Raw genomic sequence first — 9381 nt, 5'->3', positions numbered from 1 at the left:
GTCAAAAGCAGTGTTGCCAACTTAGTGGATTTTCCACTAGATCTGGTGGTTTAGGCATGCCTTACAGCGAGATTTTTTTGGTTTTAGTGGCTAGTGGATTTTATAGTGGATTAGATTGTTCCAGTTAGTGGTAATTTACGTAATTTAACCGCTAGTGTGATTCATAAAATGCTCTGTATACGTTATAGTTAAAAATGAGCATTTAGGCCCGGAACTTCAAACATGGTTTAAGTTTAGGATGTAGGCAACATTGCTCAAATCAAATCTGTCGGGTCATAGCAAATCAAAATCTAAGTACTCTATTTTATTATTTTTAATTATTCCTACTCTGTTTTAAATTTAAAATCTAATATTTTCCCGCTTTCCTTTACCACACCGCGAGTTGAACGCCCTACCGCGTTCCAACGGGCGAATTAAAGAACCTAGTGATTTTACTATAGCGAGTTTGCAGCTATAGCTGGTCAACCAAATCTTGTCAGTAAAAAAAGGCGCGAAATTCAAATTTTCTATGGGACGATATCCCTTCGTGCCTACATTTTTCAAATTTGCCGCCTTTTTCTACTGTCAAGATCTGGTTGACCAAGTATATATAACACTACGCTTAAGCACGCGACATTTCACAAGTATCGCAGATGGTTGTCGCTCATGAATAAGTAATGTTTTGTGTCGCACTGTAATTTCTAGTGGAATTCTGGTGGTTTGAGAGCCCGACAAAGTTTAGTGGTTTTCTGGTGGTTAATACGGCCTTATTTGGTGGGTTGATAAAAATAAAGTTGGCAACACTGGTCAAAAGTTACATTTGAATTGTTAAACACATGTTTAAAGGACAATACTTGCACGAATAACCATTTTTAACCGACTTGAAAAATGAGGGGTTCAAATTTGTCAGATTCCTGTAGCGGTATCATGGTCGTATTTTTATCACCTGTCATGTCATGCGACACTTTCGCACTTACATAGTTGTTAGAACGTGACAGGCATGGTGACAAATGATAAAGAGACGGCCATCATAGCCCTTCTGTATGTTTAAAAATTATCATAAGTTATGATTCATAACAAACTGTCAAAGGTTCAAGTGTTTACCTGACTTTGATCGTAATAATTATATTTTTAATTAAAAATTACAGAAACTGTGATTAGCTATATAATCATTGTTATATTAAGAAAAAATATGCTCGTTAATATAACCACGTAGACTGTAAATAATGGGTTTTATTCTCTACTTAGAATCATTTTCTATGTAAAGACATAAGAGCATATTCGTAATATAATCTCAATGTTATAATAGTAGGTTAAATAGATAATCACTTCATCGTGTATTTACTTAATGTAAGTGTACAGTTAAAAACGATTGAACTATTGTGAATAAGAAATCAAACCTTATGGGTATTACTAACGATCATATACGGCAAAGCCATTTAGCTCTTTAATTCATAAAAGTATTTTATATGTTGTTGCACAATTATGTTAACAAACACTGATATTCTTTTTCAACAGAAACAAGGCGACTAAGGTTAAAAAACTGTAAAATCTATAAAATAAATCTAATAATGATACCACGCTTTGTTTTATTCCCCAATTTCATTATTTGGACTCTGTGCGAAGTCGAGATTCGCGAGTTCAGACCGGCTAGCATGAGTTGCGTTCTCGCGCGCGAGTCCATACTTGTAGCCGCGCTAGATGTATTGTAGTCACGCGCGAGAACGCATGTCATGCTAGCAGGTCTGAAGTGTGTAAAATTAGTGTAGTAGTGTAAAATTCATTCGATAGCATGACGGACGTACGCGTTTGCATTAAGTAAGTATCATTTTGAACAGCGCGCCAAGCGGGACGACACAAACTCAAAACTCAAAATTTTTGGAATCTCAAAATCCCATACAAAATAAGACTTAACGCAAACGCGTGCGTCACGTCACGCTATCTAATGAAATTTACACTAGGGATAGAATTTATGGCAGCTTTTTGAATAGACAGCTAAACCTCACCCTTGAAAATATAATGCGTTCTCGCTTTCAATATAATCTTTACCTTCAGGAAAATGGAAAAGGGGGTCGACGGCGTAGAAAATCAATTATACAGCTGACTTCAATTGATAATAAAGAAGCGTGAACCCATGATGCTGATCTTTCTATTAACAATGTGAGGCTTAAGATGGCTGCCATTGTGACGCCGTCAGTCGGCAACTTTCAATATATTTTTCAATTTTGGTATAATACCAACAATTGATAACTTGAATAAACTTGGGCTCTTGTTTGACACTGACAGTGTCAAAACGGACATTTACGCTATCGAGAACGTAATTTACTTTCTATACATCTCGTTTGCACTAATATGCGAGTACGAGCGAGATGTATAGAAAGTAAATTACGTTCTCGACGGCGTTTATGTCAGTGCCAAACTGATGGTAGCCGTAGAGAGGTCATAGGGAACAATAAACAGTAAAGAAAAATGCATGCTTCAAAGAATTTATAGCATTTTGATCTAGTTGTAAAACTTGAATCTGTATAAGAATAAAAGTTAATAGTAATAAATTCTTTAATTTTACATATAACTTGGCTGACTGGTTAGATCATTTTCCCGAAATCATAATTTACCTGTAGCTTCGCGGGGCTCCTATTTCTGGGCGGTTTGCCCTTCGGGCATCTGAAGCTACCTAACGAACCTAACCTACCTACACTTTTTTCCCCAAAGTGTAATGTTTTTCATGGACGTCACACTAAATTAATAGGTAGGTACCTAGGTTAGGTTCGTTAGGTAGCTTTAGATGCCCGAAGGGCAAACCGCCTAGAAATAGGAGGTCTAGCTAAGTTAAGAACTAAATGTTTTTTGAAAAGGAAGTGGGGTGGGATAATCGATTTTTTTATTATAGAATAAACGCCGTAAGAAATATTTGTGAGTGGCTAAATTGTCTAATGGGAAAATATGCGAATGGAAAAATCATGTTAGGAATTAATGCGTCTAGTGTAAATTAAGAATAGGAAAAAATGCGAATAGAAATTATGCTACAGGTAAATTATGATTTTGGGAAAATGATCTAACCAGTCACTTGGCTATCCATACTTTTTTGACAATAAAGAAAATGTAGGTATATATTTCATTATTAAGTTACATCAACAGTCAGGCTGAGATCTCCATACTGATTTGCAAATGTTTGCGCTATTTTACAAACGAGCTTTTCCTGCACGCGTTTATTTGCTTAGTCCGTTCTGATCGCAATTTTAAATTCTATTCACTACTTCAGCGTTATTACGAAATTCTTTGATTCTTATTTCAAAAATAATTCAAGGAATGAGGAATTTTGTACGCGGAAGTTTACTAGACTTTTCTCTTTGAAGTCTTGTACAGGTACTTAATCAGTACGAAATACTTATAGGTACAAAAGTAAGAGGAATTTATAGTGTCAATAAGGTAAAATCAAACTAGTGTGACCTGTGTGACATAAATAGAAAGTAAAAAAAAATGTGTTATATTAATTTGTTATTTAATGAAATTATTGGGTTTGGAGTGAAATTCTACCAGGATTGAATAGAGTAAAACATTATATGTGCAGACAGAAAAACGATATATATATTCATGTGTTCAAGTACACTGACAAAATAGAAAACCACAGGCAAAACCAAATAGTCGCCAGCTCATGGCATAAGGTTTACAACCTGTTTGGTTTATAAGTTCCAACAGAAATTAAATTAAATCAAAATATTTATTTATATAGGCCATTGAAATGGTACATTTCACATTTTATTAAATAAGGCGTTGTTATTTTTTAATGTTAATAGTGTTCCTCCCATCCAAGTTTCCTTCCTTGAACACCCTTCGCCCTCCGCCGGATACGCCCCAATACTTGAAAAGCCATGATTTATTTGAACCATCGTATTTTTTATTTAAAGGTTTTCTATTGTGTAATATAGGTGCACAATATTTTAAATGAAATTTACATACGCCCTCCACTCTATACAAAATATTCCAAGTGCTATACGAAATCTTTGTGAAAAATCTCCCGCATATACGTACTCGAGTCTGCACTTTAACAATACGTGACCTGGGAATAAAAAGTTTAGAACTGAGAAGGTTCAAGGCAATATAAACCTTATGGCAACTTAATTAGGATCTTAATTTGAATGATGTCTAGGTATCTTTAAGGTCCTTTATTTTGTGAGGAGTTGTACTGGACTACGGCACGCTGGAGCATTCTCACATGCATCTTCGTTTACATACTACATGAATATGTAGTGTATTGTTCAGTTTCTTTCTTAATTCAACAACTTAAAATATGAATTTATATAAGTATGTACCTAATTCAGTCGCAAAGGTCGTTTTGGAGTTCCAAAACTTATTTAATACTAATACGGTAAATATTGTTTCAATATCTTGAACTATAGTAAGTAAAATATGAAGAGTAATTAGACTGTAGCAGATAGTTTTGAACGAGAATTGTAGAGATTGCATTCTATTTGGAAAAGTATTAGACACAGGGTGATATACACTTTTGACGCGTTGTTTCATCCTACTATTGATGCTGACTGTTACCACGGTTGCTTATCGCGCATGTCGCGACGTGACAAAGCATTAATCTAGTAAACGTATGTTGTCAGAAAGTGACATGGGATAGGCGATAAGCAACCAGTGAATTAAAGTAGCAGAGTGAAGTCCACCAGACTACTACCAGGGCGAGCTGTAGACGTAAATCAAGATGTAAGAAAATACAAGAAATCAAATACTTATATATATGTTTTTAATAATTTTATTGAAATAACTAAATAGCAATTTTTATGAGTGACAACTTCCCCCATCCGTGAACAAAGAACATGAACGTAATATGCAAGCGCGAGTTTGTGCATGGCTGCAATAAACATATGTATGTTTATTGCAGCCATGCAATATATGTATATTATTAGGTATGCATTTGGAGACTAATACGCGAGAATAAAATCTGGAGATAATACTGGAATATAGTCCCTTTATTTAAAAATACGGAATGCATGATGTCTTATTAAAAAGTGAGTACGTACCTACATATTAATAATTCCTAGTCCATATTCAGGACTTTTAATAAGTATAGTTAGATACTCTACATTGGGTAAAGATCACTTCCAATGTGAAAAAGATAGACACATTGTATTATTATAAATTTATGAAATAATAAATGAGTCACGCTAGACCGGGCCGTGCCCAGGCCGAGGCGTCCGACTTGTAGTTTTCTATGACGGCTGATCGGTGATCACGTGGTGCTTTCCATAGTAATCGAAGCGCCGGAAGCTGTGGCCCAGCCCCGGCCCGGTAAGCGTGAGTCATCCTTAAATTATTTACTGCAAAGGATTTTAATTAAAAGTACTAAACATTATCTCACTAATATTTGTAAGCCTACCGATACTTTACTATTATACTAATGGTGACCGAAGAGCTGGCGGCTACCTCGCACAACGTATCAGCATTGCGATACAGCGAGGAAATGTCGCCAGCATCCTTGGTACAATGCCTCAAGGGCCTATTTTAGATTTAAGCTAGTTTTTAATTTCTTTTAGTAATACCACTGTATATATCTTGTTTGTAAATAAATAATTATTTTTTATGGTTTCCATGTATTTTAAGTAAGTCAATATGTAATCAGCCTACACTTTACCCTTGTTAATATTATAAAGGGTTTAAAAGTATCTGTGGTTATGCCCACGATAATGTACGTTCAAAATACGTGATTGATTCATAGGATTTTCCGTAAAAGGTTTTTGTGTATAATGGCCAGATTAAGGTCACGCATGGTTTAAATTCACGGCTTTTGTTTTTTGATCCTTCGTTTTTTTTACGCCAATGTTTTATTATAAACTGAAACATGTCATGTATCGAGACAGAAAAAGCCCTCCTGTGGCTTAGATTATTCTAGTATTCTATTTCCGACACACGATGGGCCAGCGCCGGCCACTCCAAGGGACGTATTTATGCGTTAGAGGGAGCAAGTGATATTGCTATCTCATTCTACCGCATGGATGCGTCCCTTGGAGTGGCCGGCGCTGGCCCATCGTGTAGAGGAGCCCTCGGGTATCAAGGGTAGTTGCTTACAATCAGGCGATTGGTCTGCTCGTTTACCTACTTTATGATTAAAATAAATTGATTGGTCCCTAGTTGTATACCTACCTAGTTGTAAACTTAAATGTTACAAAGGTGTATAATAATTATGTTGCTTATACTGAACAACTTTTACTTTGGAGCCAACAACGAAATCGGGAAAATAAATCAGCATTATCTAGGTAACAAGAGACTGTTATTTTCTATATGAGTAGTATTCTGTATATTACACATTAATCGTTGTTACTCACTCAAAGGTACCTAAGAAAAAGACTACATCAATACACAGGTATTGGCTACGTGCGAAGTACATGGTGGTAAGTAAAGCGATCGAAGCGCATGCGGTGGTGAAAATTGGAACTAAAAAAGGATAGTCTTTAATATTTTATACAAGTTATATGGCTCGACCTGGAACCTTTCCACGCCGTGTCAAACACAAAAGCTGTCACTCAGACGCCACATCATTGAAGTGTCAAAACTGAAGTTGAACTTTATGTATACGCACGTAGGTCGATGTTGCTCTGTGGTCTGTGACCGATTAATCGGTCTTTGGCGTTGAACCTACTATATATTAATATTATAAATGCGAAAGTGTGTCTGTCTGTCTGTCTGTTACACTTAAACCGCTGAACCGATTTAGTTAAAATTTGGTACCTATAGAGATATTGTGAATCCCTGGGAAGGACATAGGGTAGTTTTTATCCCAGAAGACATCCTTAAAGGGGGTGAAAAGGGGGGTGGAAATTTGTACGGGGAATCGATAAAAAGCAGATTGGATAAATAATAAGCTACCCAAATTACTAAATCCACGCAGAGGAAGTCGCGGGCAAAAGCTAGTATTACATACGACGTGCATGAAAAGTGATAGGGGAGAAACTATAAAAAATATTCCAGCCAAATTCTGTACTTTATCACGTCCCTTTGCGAAATAAACTACATTTATTCTTCTTGAAAACTTTACCCCATTTGACATTCATAGAGCATACTATAGGGTAAATAGTTTTAGTGAAATATGTAGACATGAGAGCATGGACGAGTAAGTTGCGTTTTATCCGTCTACTGTAATGGCAAAAAAAGCGGCCAAGTGCGAGTCGGACTCGCCCATGAAGGGTTCCGTATTTAGGCGATTTATGACGTATTAAAAAAAAACTACTTACTAGATCTCGTTAAAACTAATTTTCGGTGGAAGTTTACACGGTAATGTACATCATATATTTTTTTTAGTTTTATCATTCTGTTATTTTAGAAGTTACAGGGGGGGGGGGGGGGGACACACATTTTACCACTTTGGAAGTGTCTCTCGCGCAAACTATTTAGTTTAGAAAAAAATGATATTAGAAACCTCAATATCATTTTTGAAGACCTATCCATAGATACCCCACACGTATAGGTTTGATGAAAAAAAAATTTTGAGTTTCAGTTCTAAGTATAGGGAACCCCAAAAATTTATTGTTTTTTTTCTATTTTTGTGTGAAAATCTTAATGCGGTTCACAGAATACATCTACTTACCAAGTTTCAACAGTATAGTTCTTATAGTTTCGGAGAAAAGTGACTGTGACATACACGGACAGACGGACAGACAGACAGACAGACATGACGAATCTATAAGGGTTCCGTTTTTTGCCATTTGGCTACGGAACCCTAAAAAGGCAGTTATGTGTTTGTTGGACTTATTTGTACGTTGTGTACGCTTTCTTGTTGGTACTTACTTTATTTTATTGCGCGAGTTTGATAAATAAGTATAATATTGTTGCGCTTTTAAAAAACAAAATGGCGAATTATAATGCATATTCTGGTGTTTTTTACAAATTTCTTAAAATTGTGAGTATATAATAATAACAGTCATATTTAAGAGTTTTGTAAATTATATTTACAAAAATAATTTCCTATAATTAAAAATAAAATAAAAGAATTAAAAAATCACTCGAAGGCTTGTTTCTAATTCTTTTTGGTTTTATACCCGTAAAAACTATACGTATGATGACAACCTTCATCTTCTACCTTTCTGTCGGGTACATGCTGCGACAATAATGTTGTTTATAACGTATTGAATTTTGGTACGAAGTTTTAAGCGGCTTAAGACTATTTGAAAGACCCTCTTTTAATTTATCATAAATTGTATGGGCTTTCATCTTATATATTTCGTTATCGAAAGCTTATCTAAGTCGTGAAAAAAATTACCTGCAAATTATATAAAATATAAAACAAACTTAAACTAGAAATTAAACAAGCCCATATATCGCATCAGCTGAATGTGTTTTCTAATTAGAAGTTTAAAGTGTTATTTGTGTGACGGGCTGGAATTATGTTTTGCACTTAGCAAGTTAGCATGGCGCATCGCAATTAATTTGCATCCTTGACGCCGGGAGCGCGTCGCTTGCACGTGGCTACTGCATGGTAGGTAGGTACAGCCTGCAATAATATTGTTACTCTTCGAAGGCCGCAAAAATATTTGACACGATCTTATTTGTAGAGCCATAAGAGCGTGTTACATTTTTTGCGGCTGATAGCTAACGGTGTGGACTGTATGATGAAATGATGATATAATGCAAAGACGCAGATATTATACAAATATTATAAATAATTTATTTAAGACAGAACACATTAGTCAAGATCTTAATAGTTAGGCGGTGACAGGCAGACTGACCATCGACAAGCAAGCATTAAAAAAAGCGGCCAAGTGCGAGTCGGACTCGCCCATGAAGGGTTCCGTATTTAGGCGATTTATGACGTAGGTATAAAAAAAACTACTTACTAGATCTCGTTCAAACCAATTTTCGGTGGAAGTTTACATGGTAATGTACATCATATATTTTTTTTAGTTTTATCATTCTGTTATTTTAGAAGTTACGGGGGGGGGGGGGGGACACACATTTTACCACTTTGGAAGTGTCTCTCGCGCAAACTATTCAGTTTAGAAAAAAATGATATTAGAAACCTCAATATCATTTTTGAAGACCTATCCATAAATACCCCACACGTATGGGTTTGATGAAAAAAAAAATTTGAGTTTCAGTTCGAAGTATGGGGAACCCCAAAAATTTATTGTTTTTTTTCTATTTTTGTGTGAAAATCTTAATGCGGTTCACAGAATACATCTACTTACCAAGTTTCAACAGTATAGTTCTTATAGTTTCGGAGAAAAGTGGCTGTGACATACGGACGGACAGATAGACGGACAGACAGACAGACAGACAGACAGACAGACATGACGAATCTATAAGGGTTCCGTTTTTTGCCATTTGGCTACGGAACCCTAAAAAGTATACAAATTAAGAGTAACAGCGGCCTTCGAAGAGATATTATTGCAGGTGACTGTA

The 9381-nt window shown here is 35.7% G+C and overlaps 1 protein-coding gene across 1 annotated transcript in view; it reads left to right on the top strand.

Annotated features, from left to right (window-relative positions):
- LOC134656260 (gonadotropin-releasing hormone receptor) overlaps positions 1-9381 on the top strand; it is a 430768-nt gene that overhangs the window by 132669 nt on the left and 288718 nt on the right. The window lies entirely within an intron of this gene.

The sequence above is a fragment of the Cydia amplana genome, chromosome 18 (genome assembly GCF_948474715.1).
Source record: "Cydia amplana chromosome 18, ilCydAmpl1.1, whole genome shotgun sequence".
NCBI lineage: Eukaryota > Metazoa > Arthropoda > Insecta > Lepidoptera > Tortricidae > Cydia > Cydia amplana.
Note: the sequence above shows the minus strand (reverse complement) of the source record. Positions and strands in the feature narration are given on the sequence as shown.